The 13,763-nt window shown below is 44.0% G+C and overlaps 1 long non-coding RNA gene across 1 annotated transcript in view; it reads right to left on the reverse strand.

Moving 5' to 3' along the window:
* LOC309692637 overlaps positions 1 to 13,763 on the reverse strand; it is a 137,124-nt gene that overhangs the window by 23,420 nt on the left and 99,941 nt on the right. The window lies entirely within an intron of this gene.

The following is a 13,763-nucleotide window of genomic DNA, read 5'->3' on the forward strand; positions in this document are numbered from 1 at the left end:
AATACTTTATCGATAATGGCAATATTATGGAAAACACTGCTGATAAGGTCAACAGCTTTAATCATTATTTTGTAAATATTGGACCAAAACTGGCAGAACAAATTCCTGAGTCACTGCCATCAGTAGAATGTAGTGAAAACCTGATTGATAGGAACCCTAACTCAATGTTCCTCACATCAGTGGAGGAAAAAGAAATAATTGACATTGTACACATGTGTAAATATAAAACATCTACTGATTGTAATGATATTGACATGAAAATCGTCAAGAAGGTCATTGAAGGAATTGTAGGACCTCTAACATATATTTGCAACTTATCATTTCAGACGGGAAAAGTGCCAAACAAAATGAAAATAGCTAAAGTTGTGCCGCTGTATAAAACCGGGGATAGACGCCACTTCACAAATTACAGGCCTGTTTCTTTACTACCACAATTCTCCAAAATCCTAGAAAACCTGTTTAATAAACGATTAGACAAATTCTTAGATAAATATAAATTACTCTCTGACAGTCAATATGGATTCAGATCAAAAAGATCAACATCTCTGGCATTAATCGAATCAATTGAGGAGATTACGAATGCTATAGATCAGAAACAGTATGCAGCTAGAGTATTTCTGGATCTCAAGAAAGCATTCGACACAATCAATCATGACATATTAATTAATAAACTGGAACGGTATGGGATTAGGGGGGTTGTACTGCAATGGGTGAAAAATTATTTAAGTGACCGGAAACAATTTGTGAAGCTGGGTGTCCATTCCTCATCACGCTTGGACATTGCTTGTGGTGTTCCACAAGGCTCTGTACTGGGTCCAAAATTATTTATTATTTATATAAATGATATTTGTAAGGCATCTGATATATTAAAATTAGTATTATTTGCAGATGACACAAATATTTTTTGTTCTGGGGGGAATCTAAAGGAGCTGCTGGATACAATTACTTCAGAAATGTGCAAAATTAAAAAATGGTTTAACAGGAACAAACTATCGCTAAATCTAAGTAAAACTAAAATTATCTTATTTGGGAATTCCCTTAGAAATGCACAAGTGCAGATTCATATAGATGGTGTGGAAATTGAAAGAGTACTTGAACATAAGTTCCTTGGTGTGATTATAGATGATAAATTAAACTGGAAGTCTCATATAAATCATATACATAACAAAATTTCAAGAAGTGTCTCAATCTTGAGTAAAGTAAAACACATTCTGGACCACAAATCACTCCACATTCTCTATTGTTCCCTGATTGCACCGTATTTGAATTACTGTGCAGAGGTTTGGGGCAATACTTACAAATGTTCGCTATCATCAATCTTTATATTACAAAAAAGGGCCATAAGGATAATCCATAAAACTGGTTACAGAGATCATACAAATCCACTATTCTTAAAATCAAAAATTCTAAAATTCACAGATCTGGTTCATTTTCTCACAGCACAAATTATATATAAAGCAATAAATAACCTGCTTCCTGACAATATTCTAAAAATGTTTTCTAAAAGGGAACGGGGATACAATTTGAGGGGGGAATTAAATTTGAAACATCCTCGTATCCGTACAACATTAAAAAGTTTTTGCATCTCTGTGTGTGGAGTGAAGCTGTGGAACAGACTAAGTAAAGATATGAAGCAATGTCCAAGCATGGCGCAGTTTAAAAAGCGGTTTAAGGATATGGTTTTTACAGGGTACAGGGAAAAGGTAGAGATTTGATAGGGTGTTCTTGTCTAATATTTTCATGTGTGTGCGCATGCACGGGTTTGTTGGTATGGGTATATATATGTATGTATGTATATATATATATATATATATATAGGTTGTGTAGGTTGTGTATCCTTCAGGTGTTAATGGGGTTATTGAAAATGTGTATATGTGCGCATGTGTGTATATACGTAGGTATGGATAGATAGAAACATATATGTGTATATATAAAAAAAAAAATTACACATAACATATAATGTAATTGCAAGGAGGTATTTCTGTAGTCTATTGATACTAGATAGTGGAAAAGGGGTGGGATTAAATAAGCTTATGCTTCTTCCTGCTCCTTTTTGAACATGGACGTTATTTGGAGTTGTGGTTGCTCGTTTTCCTTTTGTTTGCTTTGTTCATTTGTCTCTTTTAATTCTATTTTTTTTATACTTTTTCAACATGTTCAAAATAAAGATTCAATCAATCAATCAATCAAGGTCTAGCAGGACAAGCACAGAGATGAGTCCACTGTCAGAGGCCATAAGAAGATCATTTGTAACCTTCACTAAAGCTGTTTCTGTGCTGTGATGAGCTCTGAAACCTGACTGAAACTCTTCAGATAAACCATTCCTCTGCAGATGATCTGTTAGCTGTTTGACAACTACTCTTTCAAGGATTTTTGATATGAAAGGAAGGTTGGAGATTGGCCTATAATTAGCTAAGACTGCTGGGTCTAGAGATGCTTTTTGAGTAAAGGTTTAACTACAGCCAGCTTGAAGGCCTGTGGTACATAGCCGATCATTAGAGATAGGTTGATCATATTTAACATCGAAGAATTAATTAATGGCAGGACTTCTTTGAGCAGTTTTGTAGGAATGGGGTCTAAAAGACACGTTGAAGGTTTGGAGGAAGTAATTATTGAAGTTAACTCAGAAAGATCAATTGGAGAAAAAGAGTCTAACTTAACATCAATGGTACTAAGAGTAGCTGTAGATAATATTACATCTGTGGGATGATTACTGGTAATTTTTTCTCTAATGATAAAAATTTTATTTGTGAAGAAGTTCATGAAGTCATTACTAGTTAACGTTAAAGGGATTGTTGGCTCACAAGAGCTCTGACTTTTTGTCAGCCTGGCTACAGTGCTGAAGAGAAACCTGGGGTTGTTCTTATTTTCTTCAATCAGTGATGAATAGTAAGATGTTCTGGCTTTGTGGAGGGCTTTCTTATAAAGCAGCAAACTATTTCTCCAGGCTAAATGATGATCCTCTAAATTTGTGACACGCCATTTCCTCTCCAGATTACGAGTCATCTGCTTTAGGCTACGTGTTTGAGAATTATACCACGGAGTCAAATACTTCTGATTAGAGACCTTAGTTTTCACAGGAGCTACAGTATCCAGAGTCGTATGTAGTGAGGAGGTGAAATTATTAACAAGATAATCGACCTCTGTTGGGGTAGCGTTCAGATAGCTGCTCTGCTCTGTGTTGGTACAGAGCATTGAAGATGATAACAGTGGGTGGATTATATTCTTAATCTTAGTTACAGCACTTTCAGAAAGACATCTACTTTGATAAAGTCTACTCTCCACCGCTGTGTAATCAATTATTGTAAATGTAAATGTTATCAGGAAATGATCAGACAGGAGAGGGTTTTCAGGAAACACTGTTAAATGTTCAGTTTCTATGCCATATGTTAAAACAAGATCTAGAGTGTGATTAAAGTGGTGGGTGGGTTCTTTTACATTTTGAGAGAAGCCAATTGAGTCTAATAACAGACTAAATGCCATGTTGAGGCTGTCATTTTTAGCATCTACATGGATGTTAAAATCACCCACAATAATTATTTTATCTGAGCTCAGAACTAAATTAGATATAAAGTCTGAGAAATCAGACAGAAACTCTGTGTAAGGTCCAGGTGGACGATAGATGATAACAAGTAAGACTGGTTTCTGAGTTTCACAGCTGGGGTGGACGAGGCTAAGCATCAGGCTTTCAAATGAATTAAAAGTCTGTCTTGGTCTTTCATTAATTAATAGGCTGGTGTGAAAAATTGCTGCCACACCGCCCCCTCGGCCTGTGCTTCGAGATTTCTGGTAGTTAGAATGACTCGGGGGTGTTGATTCATTTAAACTAACATAATCATCCTGCTGCAACCAGGTTTCTGTAAGGCAGAGTAAATCAATTTGTTGATCAATTATTAAGTCATGTACTAACAGAGACTTGGAGGAGAGAGACCTAATATTTAATAATCCACATTTCACTGTTTTACTCTTTGGTTCAGATGTGGATACTGTATTGTTCTTTCTTTGTAATTGTTTATGTTTAAGTCGTTTGTTGCTGGTTTTTAGTTTGTTTTTTGTCTGTTTGGGAGCTGACACAGTCTCTATGGAGATGGGTTTTTGGGGGGGTAGCAGGAGGAGAGAAGCTGCAGAGAGGCGTGTAAGACTGCAACTCTGCTTCCTGGTCCCAACTCTGGATAGTCATATTTTGGGGGGTTTAATAAATTTGTCCATATTTCTAGAAATGAGAGCTGCTCCATCCAAAGTGGGATGGATGCCGTCTCTCCTAACAAGACCAGGTTTCCTCCAGAAGGTTTGCCAATTATCTATGAAGCCCACATCGTTTCTGGGACACCACTCAGACAGCCAGCAATTTAAGGAGAACATGCGGCTAAACATGTCACTCCTGGTCTGATTGGGGAGGGGACCAGAGAAAACTACAGAGTCCGACATTGTTTTAGCAAAGTTGCACACCGATTCAATATTGATTTTAGTGACCTCCGATTGGCGTAACCGGGTGTCATTACTGCCGACGTGAATTATGATTTTACTGAATTTACGTTTACCCTTAGCCAGCAGTTTTAAATTTCCTTCAATGTCGCCTGCTCTGGCCCCTGGAAGACAATTGACTATGGTTGCCGGTGTCTCTAGCTTCACATGTCTGAGAACAGAATCACCAATTACCAGAGTTTGACCCCCGGCGGGTGTGTCACCGAGTGGGGAAAAACGGTTAGACACATGAACGGGTTGGTGGTGTACCTGGGGCTTCTGTTTAGGACTATGCTTCCTCCTCACCGTCACCCAGCCGCCCTCTTTCCCCAGCTGCTTTGGGTCTGCCGGGGAACAGCTAGCGGGGCCTATGCTATCTTCGGCTGCACCAGCTACAGGGGCCTGGCTAGCTACAAATCAAATCAAATCAAATCAAATCAAATCACATGTGCAGGCACACTGGCACAGCACATGCGAGTGAAATTCTTGTGTGCGAGCCCCACAAGCAACAGAGATATGCAAAACACAACAACACAAACGAGCAAAATACAAGAAAGAATCTGAAACTAATAAATATATGTACAATATATAATAGTGTATGCATTCCTGGATGTGTATACTAAATATTATCCTACGTGTGTGTGTGTGTGTATACACATTTTTACAAATTAAATAGTAAAAAATAAAAAAATAAAAAAATAAAATAAAATATAAATAAAATAAAATATATAAAAATATACAGAGTTGAATATGTGCAAAACAAGTGGCATTTATATACAGTGTGGAGTGCATAGTGTTGAAGTTCCAGTAGTGAAGCTGAGGTGTCTATGACATGTTCAGCAGTCTGATGGCCTGGTGGAAGAAGCTGTCTCTCAGTCTGCTGGTACGGGACCGGATGCTGCAGAACCTCCTTCCTGATGGAAGCAGTCTGAACAGTTTATGGCTGGGGTGACTGGAGTCCTTGATGATCCTCCCCGCTTTCCTCAGGCACCGCTTCCTGTAGATGTCTTGGAGGGAGGGAAGCTCACCTCCAATTATCCGTTCAGAGCACCGCACTACTCGCTGGAGAGCTTTGCGGTTGTAGGCGGTGCTGTTGCCATACCAGGTGGTGATGCATCCAGTGAGGATGCTCTCAATGGCACAGTGATAGAAGGTCCTGAGGATGCGGGGGCTCATGCCGAATCTTTTCAGTCTCCTGAGAAAGAAGAGGCGCTGCTGCGCCTTCTTCACTGTTTTGTTTATGTGTACTGACCACGTGAGATCCTCAGCCAGATGTACACCAAGGAAACGGAAGCTGCTCACTCTCTCCACAGCAGCGCCGTTGATGGTGATGGGGGTGTGTACTTCTCTGCACCTCCGGAAGTCCACTATCAACTCCTTTGTCTTTGCGACGTTGAGGGTGAGATGGTTGTCTTGACACCAGTGGGTCAGGGCGCTGACCTCCTCCCTGTAAGCCGTCTCATCACCGTTGGTGATAAGACCCACCACTGTAGTGTCGTCCGCAAACTTCACAATGATGTTGGAGTTGTTAGTGGCCGTGCAGTCGTAGGTGTAGAGTGAGTACAGGAGAGGGCTCAGTACACACCCCTGTGGAGCACCAGTGTTCAGTGTGATGGGGGATGAGGTGATGCTGCCCAGTCTGACCACTTGGCGTCTGTCAGACAGGAAGCTAAGGATCCAGCTGCAGAGGGAGCTGCTCAGTCCTAGATCCTGCAGTTTCCTGTCCAGCTTCGAGGGAACGATGGTATTGAATGCTGAGCTGTAATCTACAAACAGCATTCTCACATACGTGTCTCTCTTCTCCAGGTGTGACAGGGCAGTGTGTAGTGTCAGGGCTATGGCATCATCAGTGGACCTCTTGTGGCGGTATGCGAACTGTAGAGGGTCCAGTGAGTCGGGTAGTGCAGAGCGGATGAAGTCCCTGACCAGCTTCTCGAAGCATTTGCTCACGATGGGGGTCATGGCTACAGGTCGCCAGTCGTTCAATGAGGAGATGGTGGAGGATTTGGGTACAGGGACGATGGTGGCCATTTTGAAGCAGGCTGGGACTACAGACAGAGAGAGGGAAAGGTTGAAGATGTGCGTGAACACTCCAGCCAGCTGAGCCGCGCATGACTTGAGGACGCGGCCGGGAATCCCGTCCGGACCAGTAGCTTTGCGCGCGTTCACCTTCCTGAAGCACCTCCGCACATCCTCCTCAGACACAGTGTGCGCACTGACGTCATCCGCGGTGCGCACACTGTCCGGTCTCATGGTGTTCGCTGTGTCGAATCTAGCGTAGAATACGTTTAGATCCTCACACAGAGAGGCCGTGGTCTGCGGTGTGCTGGTTTTCCCTCTAAAGTCTGCGATCGTTTTTAGTCCCTGCCACATACTCCGAGGGTTGTCAAACTGTTGCTCCACCCTGTCCCTGTACTCACGTTTGGCTGCTTTGATCGTCTTCCGGAGTTGGTAATGTGCGTGTTTGTAGTCCGATGTGTTCGCGGAGGCAAAGGCGGTGCTCCGTGCCGCCAGTGCCGCACGAACATCTCCGTTAATCCAGGGTTTTTGATTTGGGAAGGATTTGACTGTTCTGGATGGGACGACATCTTCCACGCATTTCCTGATAAATCCACAGACTGAGTCTGTGTATTCATCAATGTCTTTAGCGGCCACGTTAAACACTTCCCAGTCCGCGTGATCAAAACAGTGCAGCGCAGACTCCGATTGGTCCGTCCAACAGTGCACCGCCCTCCGGGTTGGAGCTTCCTGTTTCAGCTTCTGCCTGTAGGCGGGTAGGAGCAGGATGGAGCAGTGATCCGATTGGCCGAATGGGGCGCGGGGGAGGGCTTTGTACGCATCCCGGAAGGAGGTGTAACAGTGGTCGAGAAGCCGGTCTCCACGTGTGTTAAAAAGAATGTGTTGATGGAGTTTTGGTGAGACTTTCTTCAGGTTTCCCTTATTAAAGTCTCCGGCTGTGATAAACGCTGCCTCTGGGTGTGCGGTTTCCTCGCTGCTGATCGCGCTGTACAGTTCCCTGAGTGCTCGGTCAGTGTCGGCTTGTGGGGGAATGTAAACAGCCGTAATAATCACTGCTGTAAATTCCCTCGGTAGCCAGAATGGCCGGCACTTAATCATCAGGTACTCCAGGTCCGGTGAGCAGAAGGATTTGACCGGGTGCACGTTCGCATAATCACACCAGCTGTTGTTGATCATGAAACATACACCACCGCCTCTGCTTTTCCCAGTAAGATCCTGTGACCTGTCCGCGCGGTGCACAGAGAACCCCGGTAGTTGTATTGCGGAGTCCGGTACTTTGTCCGATAGCCAGGTTTCTGTGAGGCAGATCACGCAGCAGTCCCGCATCTCTCACTGGAATGAGATCCGTGCCCGAAGCTCGCACAGCTTGTTCTCCAGAGACTGCACATTAGCCAGTAATAAACTGGGTAACGGTGGTCTGTAAGTGCGCCGTCTCAGTCGAACCAGAACGCCAGATCTTCTCCCTCTGCGTCGGCGTTTGCGGCCTCCAGGGACAGAGAACAAAGGCGTCTCAGGTGAGATGAATGGGGGGTCTGCAAATGGAGCGTCCGTGTTGCAAAACTTGAACTCCGGAAAGTTATAAGAAAGACCGTCTTTTATGTCCAGTAAGGTTTGTCGGTCGTACACAAGGAGACAAGTGCTGCTCGTGAAAAAATAAAGGAAAAGTAAAATTAAACACAGAAGAAAGCCGTTGCTTGGAGGAGCTCGCGACGAGGCTGCCATACTCGGCGCCATCTTGGGTCATGTCAGGTGAATGAAGGGTGCGAAGCCGAGTCTCCAATTCAGTAATCCTGGCCTCCAGAGCTGCAAATATGCTACATTTGTTACAGATATCATTACTGCTAAAGGAGGCCGAGGAGTAACTAAACATCTGACACAATGAGCAAGAAAGTGCAGGAGGGACAGGTGAAGTAGCCATGGTGCTAACGAGTCGGCTACGAGCTAAGCTAAGCTAGCGAAACAGTACAGAGACAGTGAGTGAATACTTTGGCTATAAATTAGGTAGTGAGTACAGAGAAAGTGTGCTTCGGATGAAGCACGTGAAAATTATACTATGAAAGAAGAATATATTTAAAAGTTGTTAATTAAATTGCTAAGCAAATAAGCTACTCAGAAACACCACTGTGTTTGAGCAGGAACAGGAAGTGATACTCTACCGCAGAGCGAGCGAACACCAAGTGACAGCGCCACCAAGAGTGCGCTGTCACTTGGTGTACACAATGTATTTTACAGCGCTTGAGGCCGAAATTCTGATGGCAGTATAGGGCTTTGGAGCGTGATGTCACGGGGGTGGGCGATAACATGCAAATTTTGCGGGACAAAAGTAACACAGCCTCAGCTGGAAAAGAAAGGGAGCATGCATGGCAAAACATAGCCAACAGAGTCAATGCGTGAGTGTTAATTTAAACACTGATCTAGGGATTTCCACCCATTTAACACGTTATTTTATTATATTTTATTTTATTTCATTTTTTATTTCATACATTCTATTTTGTGATGTGATGTGAGCGCAGGTGCAACCCAACAGGCCCCAAACGTTCCTGGCAGCAAGTAAAAATGAAATATAAAAATATAGTCCAAACAGGTAAGGTGTAATTGTATTATGAGCCATAGTGCTTGGTCTGTTTGTCCCATGTAAATCAATTGCAGTTAGAGGCTACATTAATTTCCCCTCTGTAAGCACTTATTGAAATTATCTGAGCACATTACAAGTACACATTTGCTTACTCTGTATGCTCAAATGTGACCCGTTATAGCCAACAGAAAAAAAAGCGGAGGCCTGAAAAACAGGTGGGGGTCCTCCTCCACCACCACTCACAGAGGCTGAGCAGTTGGCTTCCACATTTGTGATAATGTTGGCAGCATCACATATGATCTTCACAGTGCAGAGAACACAAATTAGCATCCATTACTATAATGAAATAATCTGTTAGTTTGAAATGCTACAGGGAACTATGTACCTGTACATTAATGCTGTGGAAAGACTTCCTGTTCACATAGTCTCCTTCATTTACTGAAGGAGCAATGATTGGAATGTGAGTGCCATCTATACAGCCAATCACGCCTGGGAACCGTGGGAATAAATGTAAAATTTAAGTAGTAGTTCAAATATCACCTCATCATGAATTGAGTTTTGTTCATCCTGATACCTGCAATTTTGTGGAATCCCTCTTTGATAAATCTTGTGGGTCTATGACCGGGGAACACCACAAACGAGTACAGGAGATGTTTCAGTGCAACTGTAACATTCCTGACTGCCCGACAGAAGGTAGCCTTGGAAACGTGCTCAGCGTCACCAATATTATACAGAAAGCTCCCGTTTGCAAAAAACCGAAGTGCAATACAAATAATATGTACAGAACTGAGAGGATGTCCGCGATGTGTCACATGAGCAATATTAGGCCTGAGGATGTTATTCAAATAACTTATAGATTGTGCTGAAAAATGGTAACGTTCACACAGGAAATCATCAGGAAATGATAAAATGTCCAAACGCGCTCTAATCACTCTCTCCCGGCGGAGAGCTCTGCGGAGAATTTGGGCTTCACGATCTACTGGCTCTTCAAGGAAGGAGCACGCCATGTCTGACACTTCCTACAGTCAGGTTTCCGACAAAGAGGCGGAGAAAGTTAGGGTTAGTTGAAGTAAACCTGCTAGGGGGCAGGTTAGCTTCACGGAGTGTGTCGTCATAGTAACTCACTCAGGATTAATCTAAACTCGCTTTGTGAAACCGAAAACCCAGAGTTTTCGTTAACTCAGGGTATACTTACTCAGAGTTTGCACTAAACCGGCTTCCTGAAATAGGGCCCTGGGGCCCGTTCTTCGTACCTCGCTAAGTAAGTTAGCCGGATTTGATTGTTGACGATTTCGCGTGATCTTGGATCGTTCGGTTCCCCGAAGCTCATCCGGAACTTGCTGTCATAGCAACAGAGCCGTAAGCGTAAACCTGCTCGGGAGCAGGTTTACTTTATGTAAACAGGATTAGATCGCGGCCACTCAGGTATGTCCGCTTCATTTATACGAAAGCAACAGCGATATTTTACCACTGTTTCACCATAAATAAATAACATCAATGTAACTAAAGATAATGCAGCACTTGATCCTTTTATTGATGTCACACAGATACATACAGGTCATTTCCTAAAAAAGGGAAATGTACTATTAACATTCTATTACATGTATGTGATTATTACAGATGTAATTCATATCTCAGAGTAGTAATTGCAAATTACTTCGTGTAATCAAGATGAGAGACCACGGCTATAAAAGCGAAGGTGGATTTGGGAAGTCTGTCGCAGCCATGTCCTGTCCGTATACGCGAGCCACCCATTGCGGAAGGTGCAAGATTGATAAGGAGAGTCCTCAGAATTCAGCGTATATTGCGGGACAGACAGGATCCGTTAGCTCAGCGCAACAGTGTGCTCATTGAGAGATATCGATTTTCCCGTGAGGGTATTATTCACTTAACCAACTTGTTGACAAGGGGGTGCAGGACCACCACCTGTCTTTTATTGCTCTGCCCTTTTCTTGGTTGCTGTTATAAACAAACAAACAAACAGATTATTTCAGGGTCTCTTTCCAAGAGACGAAAAGCAATATAAGTGATAAATATTACCATTCTGTAGAATGTTCTTATATCTCACTTTTACTTGTTCCCATGTTCTAGTGGGTCCTGTTGTGGCTCTAATGTGAAAGGGGATATAATATAACATATTATAATATAATGTAATATAATATTGGATAATATAGTGTGATATGATAAATCTACCCTACCACCTACTGGTGTTGGCCAGAGGGGCCGATGGCGCAATATGGCAGCCTCGCTTCTGTCAGTCTGCCCCAGGGCAGCTGTGGCTACAACCGTAGCTGCCTCCACCAGTGTGTGAATGTGAGAGTGACTGAATAGTGGCATTGTAAAGCGCTTTGGGTGCCTTGAAAAGCGCTATATAAATCCAATCCATTATTATTATTATTATTAAATTACTTACGAGTTTAATTTGTCAGCAACTTTCTGCCAGCCCTCTCTCCTTGCTTTTGCAGCCTTTGCAGTGTTCCCTTGCATTTTAATTAAACTCTGAAACTCCTGAAATCCCTCACTCAATAGTTCTTGCTCTGCTGCCGAAAAATACCGAGCGCTCTCCTTCAACATTTTCACCGACCAATCAAAGGGTTGCCGATCAATGTTTCGATGCGTAGCCCCTGTTGGGCCATCCAGTGATCTCACATTACTTCATCCAGCTATACTAATCGTCAACAACAGGTGTGTTCGGGGAACCGGAATAGCGAGCTCAGAGTTAGCGCGATGATTTGATCTTGGATGTGTCATTTGATCTTGAATGTAGTAAGCGACGTACGAAGAACGGGCCCCTGGATGTGAAAGTAAACTTTGAGCAGGAAGGAAACACCCAGAGAGACGTTTGAGGACAATCAGGAGCATTGGAACACTGTGCTGCGTTCAGGTGCACCTCGGAAACTCCAAACCTCTGGAAGGCTGTGATTTATTTCTGCTGGTTTTCCTGTTTGAAGCACAAATATCTGTCATCACTTTGTTGTTCTTCTTCCTGCAGCGTTTAAATATTTCAGCACTGAACTGATGTTTCTTCAAAGCTCATTTCAACCTATGAATGAAAGTGCAGACTGAGAGTGCATCACATGATGTCTAAGGTGTGTCATATGACATGTTCAGTATTGTCACACATGTCTAGATTGTCCCTGATATCATAACTGCTCAAACACTGATGATTATATTTGAAGAATTATTCCTGATGGCAGCAAAGTTTGAATGGAGCTCTCTGTCTATGCTGATTTGTCGCCCTCTGGAGGTCAAAGACTAATCAACGCTGCCCAAAGGACAATCGGCTGCCCTCTCCTCAAACTGAAAGACCTACACAGTTCCCGCTGCCTCAAAAGAGCCCATAACATCATAAAGGACACCTCACACCCTGGACACTCCATGTTCGAACTGCTGCCTTCAGGTAAACGGTATAGAACAACATACACAAGGACTAACAGACTCAAACTGTCATGGTCCTGAGTCTGAGGACTCAGTGTTTTGTGTTTCCTTATGCTTTTGTTCATTCCGAGTGTGTATTCTGTTGTGATTTTGCCATTTGTTAGGTTTCTGTTCTTTGCCTGCCTGCTCCCACTTCTCTGTGTTCCCTCTGTCTGTCCATGGTGTTATTGTGTCTGCCCATTATGTCTAAGTTCTCCCCGTGCTCTCTCTTCCCCCTGTGTGCCCTCTATGTATTTATGAGCCCTCGTCCCCTTTCGTGTTTATTCCATGTCTCCCCTGCCTGTTACGTTGGTGTTCTACTCGTGCTCTCTCTCCTCCTGTACTTCCTGTTTCACCTCTCCCGTCAGTGTTCAGTTCACCCCGCCCTGTCTCGTTATGATTATCAGTGTCACCTGTGTTCCCCGTGTGTTCCCACTTCCCTCGTTAACCCTCTGTGTATTTCTGTCTGCGTCTCCCTCTGTTCAGTGTGACGTCGTCCCTCTTGCTGTGTGGATCTCCCTGTGTGTCTCTCTGTGAGTTCTTAGTTTATGGTTTCCCAGTTTGGTTTAGTTTATATGTCTGTTCTGCCAGCGAATAAAGCTGAGTTTTGAGTTCATTCCCTCGTGCCTGTGAGTCCTGCATTTTGGGTCCTACTCCTGCCTGCCGCACAGCGCTCCGTGACAGTACGACGTCACCAGACATGGACCCAGCAGGCTCCTCCCGGGAAAGCGATTTGGCCCGCATCTTCGGCCTGTGGGAGCGAGTTTCCCACGCCTCGGACATTAAAGCCATGTCCATTGGGATAAACGCCATCGAGGCTATTCTCAAAGGGAATCCCCATCTCCACGAGCTCTCAGGATTTTCGGGCCTACTGTCCAACCTGCAGAAAGCCAAGGAGACAGTACAAATTCGCGAGCTCGTCATACCGCAACAGCGACCGCCACAATCAGGAAACGTTTCCACGCTGCTGCCACTGGACTCCTCTCCATCCACCCTCCACTCTGACTGTCACTCACCCGCTGCTTTTCTCGCAGCAATGTGGTCGGAGGATGAGGAGCCGGCCGCGATCTCTCCGTCGTTGCCGGTTTCCTCCATCACCGCACCTCCGGCTTCCCGAAGAAAACGGCATTCACGCCGCCGACGCGCCACCCCACAGCCGGACATTCAGCCTTCTAATTCACCTGTTGTGCTACCAGAAGCTCAGTCGGCTCCCTCGCAGCCCTTCACAGCTCCGTTAGCTCTCTCGCAGCCCTTCACAGCTCCGTTAGCTCCCTCGCAGCCCTTCACA

This window comes from Aulonocara stuartgranti (assembly GCF_965226115.1).
Source record: "Aulonocara stuartgranti genome assembly, chromosome: 17".
Lineage (NCBI taxonomy): Eukaryota > Metazoa > Chordata > Actinopteri > Cichliformes > Cichlidae > Aulonocara > Aulonocara stuartgranti.